Genomic DNA, 9,720 nt, shown 5'->3' on the forward strand with positions numbered 1-9,720 from the left:
AGAGGCCTGGTGCATGGGTGGTGGCTGGCTGGTTTTCCCTGAAGGGTGTCCCGGATCAGGGTAGGAGTCCTCGCTGGAGTGCCTGGCCAGCCTGGGTGAGGGGCTGAGGGCCATTTTCAGGCTGGCCACCCCTCCTTCATGGAGGGGGGTCCTGCTGGGGTGCCTGGCCAGCCTGGGTGAGGCGCTGATGGCTGTTTGCAGGCTGGCCACGGACCCCAGCCACCCAAACTCCCAGTGGAGGCTGGCTGGAAGCAGGTATCTGGGATTTATTTATCTTCTATAATTGAAACTTTGTTGCCTTGAGCGGAGGCCACAGCCAGTCAGGGCAGGTGGGAAGCTTGGCTTCCTCCATAGCCAGGGCAACCAAGCCTCCTGCTTGCTCCAGCTCCGTGGCTGCCAGCCACCATCTTGGTTGGGTTAATTTGCATATAGTCGCTCTGATTGGCTGGTGGGCGTGGCTTGGGGCATAGTGGAGGTGCATTCAATTTGCATGTTTCTCTTTTATTAGATTAGATTTTTAATTTTGTAAGAAACTGCAAAACTGTCTTCCAAAGTGGCTGTACCATTTTGCATTTCCCACCAGCAGTGAGTGAGAGTTCTTATTGCTCCATATCCTTGACTGTATTTGGGTGTTGTTAGCATTTTGGATTTTGCCCTTCTTATAGGTATATAGTGTTATCTCATTGTTTTAATTTGCAATTTGCTAATAACATATGAAGCATCATTTCATATGCTTACTTATTGTTTGTATAACTTCTCTGCTGAAATTCTTTTTGCCCATTTTTAAATTGTTCATTTTCTTATTGTTGAGTTTTAATATTTGATTTTTTTGTTTGTTTTTTTTTCTTTTTAAAAAATATTTTTTTATTGATTTCAGAGAGGAATGGAGAGGGAGCGAGAGATAGAAATATCAAGGATGAGAAAGGATCATTGATTGGCTGCCTCCTGCATGCCCCCTACTGGGGATCAAGCTCATAACACAGGACTGTGTTCTTGACCAGAATCGAACCCGGGACCCTTCGGTCCGCAGGCCAATGCTCTATCCACTGAGCCAAACTGGCTGAGGCTGATTTTCCTTTTTTAAAAAATTTTATTTTATTGCTTAAAGTATTACAAAGAGTAGTACATATGTCTCCTTTTCCCCCCATTGACTTTCCCCTGGCTTCCCCTACCCCCCCACCCCCAGTATCTTGTGTCCATTGGTTATGCTTATATGCATGCATACAAGTCCTTCGGTTGATCTCTTACCTCGTGTGTCCCCCCCTCCCCACCAACCTTCCCCAGCCTTCCCACTGTAGTTTGACAGTGTGTTCAATGCTGCTCTGCCTCTGTATCTATTTTTGTTCATCGGTTTATAATGTTCTTTATTATCCATAAATGAGTGAGATCATGTGGTATTTTTCTTTCATTGATTGGCTTATTTCACTTAGCATAATGCTCTCCAATTCCATCCATGCTGTTGCAAAGGGTAAGAATTCCTTCTTTTTTACAGCAGCGTAGTATTCCATTGTGTAGCTGTACCACAGTTTTCTAATCCACTCATCTGCTGATGGGCATTTAGGCTGTTTCCAAACCTTAGCTATTGTAAATTGTGCTGCTATGAACATAGGGATGCATATATCCTTTCTGATTGGTGTTTCTGTTTTCTTGGGATATATTCCTAGAAGTGGTATTATTGGGTCAAATGGCAGTTCCATTTTTAAATTTTTGAGGAAACACCATACTGTTTTCCACAGTGGCTTCACCAGTCTGCATTCCCACCAGCAGTGCACGAGGGTTCCTTTTTCTCCACATCCTCGCCAGCACTTGTTGTTTGTTGATTTGTTGATGATAGCCATTCTGACAGGTGTGAGATGGTACCTCATTGTTATTTTCATTTGCATCTCTCAGATGATTACTGACTTTGAGCATGTTTTCATATGTCTTTTGGCTTTCTGAATGTCCTCTTTCAAAAAGTGTCAATTTAGGTCCTTTGCCCATTTTTTAATTGGATTGTTATCTTCCTTTTGTTGAGTTGTATGAGTTCCCTGTAAATGTTGGAGATTAAACCCTTATCAGAGATAACATTGGCAAATATGTTCTCCCATGCAGTGGGCTTTCTTGTTGTTTTGTTGATGGTTTCCTTTACTGTGAAAAAGCTTTTTATTTTGATGTAGTCCTATTTGTTTATTTTCTCTTTAGTTTCCTTTCCCTAGGAGCAGTATCAGTGAAGAAATTCCTTTGGCATATGTCTGAGATTTTGCTGCCTGTGGATTCCTCTAGTATTTTTATGGTTTCCCATCTTATGTTTAAGTCCTTTATCCATTTTGAGTTTATTTTTGTGTATGGTGTAAGTTGGTGGTCTAGTTTCATTTTTTTGCATGTATCTGTCCAATTTTCCCAACACCATTTATTGAAGAGGCTGTCTTGACTCCATTGTATGTTCATGCCTTCTTTGTCAAATATTAATTGAGCATAGTGGTTTGGTTGATTTCTGGGTTCTCTATTCTATTCCATTGATCTATATGTCTGTTCTTGTGCCAGTACCAGGCTGTTTTGAGAATAGTGGCTTTGTAATACAGGTTGATATCCCACCTACTTTGTTCTTCTTTCTCAGGATTGCTGCAGTTATTCGGGGTCTTTTTAATTCCAGATGAATTTTTGGAAAGTTTGTTCTAGGTCTGTGAAATATGGGCTTGGTATTTTAATGGCGATTGCATTGAATCTATATTTGCTTTGGGTAGTATGGACATTTTGATGATGTTGATTCTACCAATCCATGAGCACGGTATGTTCTTCCATCTGTTTATGTCTTCTTCTATCTCCTTTTTCAGTGTCCTGTAGTTTTCCGCGTACAGATCTTTTACCTCCTTAGTCAAGTTTATTCCTAGGTATGTTAATTTTTTTGGTGCGATGGTAAATGGGATTGCTTTTTTAGTCTTTCTTTCTGTAAGTTCATTATTGGTGTATGGAAATGCCATAGATTTCTTGGCGTTAATTTTGTTTCCTGCTATATTGCCGAATTCATTTATTAAGTCTAATAATTTTTTTATGGAGTCTTTAGGATTTTTTATGTATAGTATCATGTCATCTGCGAATAAGGACAGTTTTACTTCTTCTTTTCCAATCTGGATGCCTTTTATTTCTTCTTCTTGTCTGATCGCAATGGCTAGTACTTGCAGTACTATGTTAATGAACCTCTAGCCAGGCTCACCGAGAAGCAATGAGAGAGGACCCAAATAAACAAAATCAGAAATGAAAGAGGCGAAATAACAACAGACCCCACAGAAATACAAAGGATTGTTTAAAAATACTATGGACAACTCTATTCTAACAAACTAGACAACCTGGAGGAAATATACATATTCCTAGAAAAATACAACATTCCAAAACTCAATCAGGAAGATTCTAAAAGTCTCAATATGCTGATAACTATGGAAGAAATTGAAGCAGTCATCAAAAAGCTTCCAGCAAACAAAAGCCCGGGGCCAGACGGCTTCACAGGGGAGTTTTACCAAACATTCAAGAAAGAACTAAAACCTATCCTCCTCAGACTATTCCAAAAAATTCAAGAGGAAGGAACACTTCCAAGCACATTCTATGAAGCCAGCATCACCCTAATACCAAAACCAGATAAAGACAATACAATGAAAGAGAATTACAGGCCAATATCCCTCATGAACATAGATGCTAAAATACTCAACAAAATTCTAGGAAATTGAATCCAGCAGTACATGAGAAAGATCATACACCATGACCAAGTAGGATTTATCCTGGGGATGCGAGGATGGTACAATATCCTTGTACCATCAATCACGTTTACAAATCAATAAACGTGATACATCACATAAACAAATTGAGAGATAAAAATCACATAGTCATATCAATTGACGCAGAAAAGCATTTGACAAAATCCAACACCCTTTCTTGATTAAAACTCTCAGCAATGTGGGAATAGGATCATACCTCAACATAATAAAAGCCATATATGACAAACCCACAGCCAACTCATACTCAATGGGCAAAAACTAAAACCATTTCCCCTAAGAACAGGAACAAGACAGGGATGCCCACTCTCACCACTCCTGTTCAACAGTGTTTGTGTCTTAATATCCGGGGCTAAAAGGCCTCTCTGGCTCTGCATAAAATTCTGTGCACCACTCTGTGCGTGACTCTGCGCAGCTGGTACAGTATTCCAGTCTGCTTTTCTGGGTCCAGTCCAGCTGTGGGTTAATATCTAGAATCCCTTTCTGCCAGCAGCCCTGTGGACCCCCTTCCACATTTGAGGGCTACACTGACCCCAACAGCCCCGAATTTTGTGTGGGCAGTCTTCCTCTGAGGCTCTAGTTTCCACCGCAGGCATTTCCCCCTCCAGCCTGGATTCCAAATCTCACCTTTCTTTAGGCAATGCCAGCTGTGTTTATTTCACCATTTCCTGGTGGGTGCTCTTTTTTATTTTTATTTTTACTTACTTATTTATTTATTTATTTTTATTTCTTAAAGTATTACAAAGAGTATTACACGTGTCTCCCTTTTTCTCCCCCTTGACATTCCCCCGGCTTCCCCCACCCCCCAGTGTCTTGTATCCATTATTTATTCTCATATGCATGCATATAAGTCCTTTGGTTGATCTCCTACTCCCCCCAACCCTCCCCAGGGTTCCCACTGTAGTTTGACTGTCTGCTCAATGCTGCTCTGCCTCTCTATCCATTTTTGTTCATCAGTCTATAATGTTTCTTATTATCCATAAATGAGTGAGTTCATGTCGTATTTTTCTCAGCTTCCCAGGGGCCCTCTCAGTCTCACAGGGGCCATCTCAGCCTCACAGGGGCCGTCCCTGCCTCACAGGGGCCGCCTCAACCTCACAGGGGCCATTTCTACCTCACCGGGGCCATTTCAACCCCACCAGGGCCGTTGCAGGCTCACCGGGGCCGTCTCAACCTCACCAGGGCCGATTCAGCCTCGCTGGGGCCGTTTTAGCCTCCCCAGGGCCGTTTCAACCTCACCGGTGCCGATTCAACCTCACCGGGGCTGTCCCAGCATCACTGGGGCCGTCTCAACCTCACAGGGGCCGTTTCAAGGGTATGTGCTCTTTGATTCAGCTGTTCCTTCTGCTCTGTGAGAAGGCACAGGGCCTGTCTGTGAATTCGTGCCATTTGTCTCCTCCTTTGCAGACCTCCCAGGCGCTTGTGGTTTGTGGTTTGTGAGGTTGGAGTTCTGGCATTTGTGGGTTTGCAGCTGAGGTAACTGGTCCCTGGGTGTTGTGGTTGTAAGGTCCCAGGAAGCATCCGAGATCTCGCAGGTTGAAGGTAAGGCTGGGGTTCCCATCACAGTCAGTCTCTGATCACAGCTGTCTCCCCTTCAAGATGGCATGGCCTCTGCGGCAAAGGCAGCCGCTCTGGGAGAGAGTTCAGCCGCAGTAGAGGCTGCCTGGTCAGGAGTCAGGGGGCCCGGTCCGCCTGGCCCCAACTGTCTCTTGGAGTATAGCTGTCCCTCACTCACAAATACTGACACTCCCCGCACATCCACATACTCTCCTTTCGTTCTCTCACTCTCACACTATCTAGCAGCCTGCAGTACCCTTGGCAGCCATCTTGGATCTTGTTTTTTCTTTTTTTAAAAATCTTTATTGTTGCCCTAGCTGGTTTTGCTCAGTGGATAGAGCATGGGCCTGTGGACTGAAGGGTCAGGGTTAGATTCTGGTCAAGGGCATGTACCTCAGTTGCAAGCTCCCCCCCCAGTCAGGATGCGTGCAGGAGGCAACTAATCGATGTGTTTCTCTCACATCGATATTTCTTTCTGTCTTCCCCTCTCTTCCACTCTCTCTAAAAATCAATGGAGAAATATCCTCAGGTGAGGATTAAAAAAAACTTTATTGTTGATAGTATTACAGATGTCCTCTCCTTTTCCTCCCATTGCTCTCCTCCACTTGGTTCCCAGACCTTCACTACCCTATTGTCTGTGTCCATGGGCAATGCATATATGCATATAAATTCTTTGGTGAATCTCTTCCCACACCCCCTTCCCTCTTAGAAGAGTGTTTTAATATTTTGGACAACAGTTTTTTTTTCAGGTATGTGTTTTGCAAATATTTTCTGCAAGTATGTGGCTTATCTTTTCATTATCCTGATTAATTTTTTGCCTGTTTTCTCTCTATTGTCTAGATGGAGTAATATTTATTGTTCTGTCTTAAGTTCACTGATTTTTTTCTTCTGTCTCTTCCAGTCTGCTGAGCTTATTATTGAAGATTTTTAAAAATCTGGTTATTTATATTTTAATTCTTATATTTCTGTTTGGTTCTTTATTGTAGCTTCTATTACATGCTGACACTTTCTATATCTTTCTTTGTCTCTGTATTCTCTAATTTTTTTGCTGAACTTCTTAAATTTTTCCATTGGTTTCAAGCATGTTGGTTGCTTGTTGAAGCATTTTTATGATGGCCCCTTTAAAAAATTTTGTCAGATAATTTTAACATCTCTGTCATCTTGGTTTTGACATCTTTCTATTTATTATTATCTAAAGATTTTCTGTCTTGCTAGGTTGATCTTTTCCTAGTCCTTTAGCTAGGGAGAGCGGGCTTCAGTTTGGGCCCATTTAGTCTGTGCCTGTTGGCATATCTGGGTTGCTGACCTCTTCAGCTCCAAGTCTGGGGTATATGAGGCAAAAAAAAATTCATATCACTCCTCCCATCCTGAGGACCTTGGTGGTCTGCCTTCTTCTTTCTTTCAGAGTCTTCTTAGGTTTGTTTTATATATAATGTTCAGAGTTTTTAGTTCTAATAGCAAGAGGAATAGGGCAAATTACATCTCGTCCATCTTCCCTCATCTTATTTTAAATAAACAGAAATACTTCATACCCTCCCTTACTGTCATTTGTATCTTTCAAAGAAATACTGTGGATTAAAATGAATCAGTGTAATTATAATTTCAGAAAACCATTATGCTGATCCTGAAAGAGACATCTTTTGGACTTCAATAGCATGATAGTAATGGTCACATAAAGTCTGCTTGTTTGCTGCAATCAAAATTGTCCCTTTGAATGTCAAGCCCCATTGCATGGGTTTATTTTTGTGGCCTGAAGTGTAGAAAAACCAGCTTTGCAAATGTTGAGCTTTACTGTCTGTAGTTTGTAAACCATAGTTATTACAATATCCAATGTGCCTTTTCCAGCTCTGTACTGAAGTCTACTACCCTCTCTAACCTCCACCCTCCTCATCCCCATCCTTTGCCCAACACACACTCTCCCATCTGGAGATTATGATCCAACCTCCAGGTAACACACCCTGTCTTGTACAACCACACATCTCCAGCAATGGATGGGCTGCGTGCATTTCAGGCAGTTCTCTATGCATATATTTTTTTCACAACTCAGCTTTTATCTAAGGGATAAATGGTCGGGAATTCAAGGTTACCTTTTCCAATAAGAAGCACTGGGGCCCTGACCGGTTTGGCTCAGTGGATAGAGCGTCGGCCTGTGGACTCAAGGGTCCCAGGTTCGATTCCTGTCAAGGGCATGTACCTTGGTTGCGGGCACATCCTCAGTAGGGAGTGTACAGGAGGCAGCTGATCGATGTTTCTCTCTCATCAATGTTTCTGACTCTCTATCCTTCTCCCTTCCTCTCTGTGGAAAATCAATAAAAAAAAATATATTTTTTAAAAAGGACTGGGAATGGCAATAGGCGATCTTGTAGATTAATACCATATGCTTTGCCAGTCACTGAGGAGGGAGGGGCAAGAGAATTATTGCCTAGGTTGCAGGCGGCTGTGATGATCAAATGTATGTCAAGCCCCAAGTCCAGTGCCTGGCACCAAAGAAGACAGTAATGAACGGCAGGTCCTTCCCTCTACCATACCCGAGTCCCTATCTCGCAGCTCCTGCTCCCATTCCATTACTTCCATATATTCCCTTTCCACTTCATCTCACCCATTCCTCCTCCCCTTCAGAAGCCACCAGAGACAGCAGTTTCCATGGTAATCAATGTCCTCATTAGTTTGGAGTTTAATGGTCCCTAAGTGTCTGTCTGGACTGGGTTCATAGCTCACATCAGAGGGAGCTTTCCAGTGAGCTCAAGGGCTGTTGAGAAAATGTCAAACACAAGCCATTTTGTTCAAGTCAACCTAATTACACACAATAGCACACAATATTTTGGTGTAACGAGAGAGGATGTGAAGAAATCATCTCATATTGTCCAGGGGTCACAGCTCCTGGGCATCGGGAGAATCACTCTCTGCCCTACACTCACTGATGAGGGGTACATCACTGAGCTATAGGTGTTGGAATGTGAGTAAGGGGGTATGGGAGACTGGGCAACAGGGAGCCAAACTCACTAATAATTATATATATATATATGCCCAGTGCACAAAAATTTGTGCACTTGGAGGTGGAGGGGGGGTTCCCCAGCCCGGCCTATGCCCTCTCGCAGTCTGGGACCCCTCGGGAGATAATGACCTGCTGGCTTAGGCCTGCTCCTGGGTGGCAGAGGGCATGCCCAATCCCTAGGTGCAGCCCCTGGTCAGACTCAGAGCAGGGTCGATTGGGGAGTTGGGGCGCTGCCCCCTGTCATGCACAGAGCAGGGCGGATCGGGAGGTTGCGATGCCACCCTTAGTCACGCTCAGGGTAGGGCTGATTGGGGGATTGCGGCACCACCCCCCTGTCACGCACAGAGCAGGGCCAATCAGGGGGTTGGGGCACTGCCCCCTGTCACTCACAGAGCAGGGCCCATCAGAGGGGTTGGGGCTCCATACCCTGTCACACACAGAGCAGGGTTGATCAGGGGGTTGGGGAGCTCCCCCCTATCACGCACAGAGCAGGGCCCATCAGCGGGTTGAGGAGCTCCCCCCTGTCATGCACAGAGCAGGGCCGATCAGGGGGTTGAGGAGCTCCCCCCTGTCACTCACAGAGTAGGGCCGATAGGGGAGTTGGGGCGCTGCCACTGTCACACTCAGGGCAGGGCCGATGGAGAGGTTATGGCTCTACCCCGTCACACACAGAGCAGGGCCCATGGGGGGGGGTGGGGGTTAGAGCGCCGCACCCTGTCACACACAGAGAAACAGGGTGATCAGGGGGTTGGGGCGCCTTCCCCTGTCACGAACAGAGCAGGGTGGATAGGGAGGTTGTGGCCCCGCCCCCTGTCACACACAAAGCCGCAGGGTGATCAGGGGGTTTGGGCGCTGCCCCTGTCACGTGATCCCGGTGCCGGGAGCCTCGCTGCTTCGCTGATCCCGGTGCCAGGAGGCATATTACCCTTTGGGGGCCGGCTGGTTTGCCCTGAAGGGTGTCCTGGATCAGGGTGGGGGTCCCCACTGGGGTGCCTGGCCAGTCTGGCTAAGGGGCTGAGGGCCGTTTACAGGCTGGCGGGTGACTGAAGCTCCCAACTGCTCCTTTTTTTCTTTTTCATTTTTCTATTCTGGGCCAGCTTTAGCTCTGAGGCCTCGCTGCTGAAAGCAGGTTTCTGGCCTTTACCTTCTGTATTTGATACAATGTTGCAGTCTGGCTGGCTGAAGCCCGGCTGACTGAAAGCTGGTTTCTGGGGTTTTGTTTAGCTTCTATATTTGCAACATAGTTGCTTAGAGTTGCAGCTGAGAGGCCGGCAAGTCAGACGGGGAACATTGGAGTCCGCAGTCACTGGAGCAAGCAAGCCTCCCTGTTCACTTCAGTGCATGGCTGCCAGCCGCCATCTTGGCTGACAGTTAATTTGCATAAGGATATGCTGATTAGCCAATGGGAAGGGTAGCGATCGT

The sequence above is a fragment of the Myotis lucifugus genome, unplaced genomic scaffold (genome assembly GCF_000147115.1).
Source record: "Myotis lucifugus unplaced genomic scaffold, Myoluc2.0 scaffold_4, whole genome shotgun sequence".
Taxonomy (NCBI): domain Eukaryota; kingdom Metazoa; phylum Chordata; class Mammalia; order Chiroptera; family Vespertilionidae; genus Myotis; species Myotis lucifugus.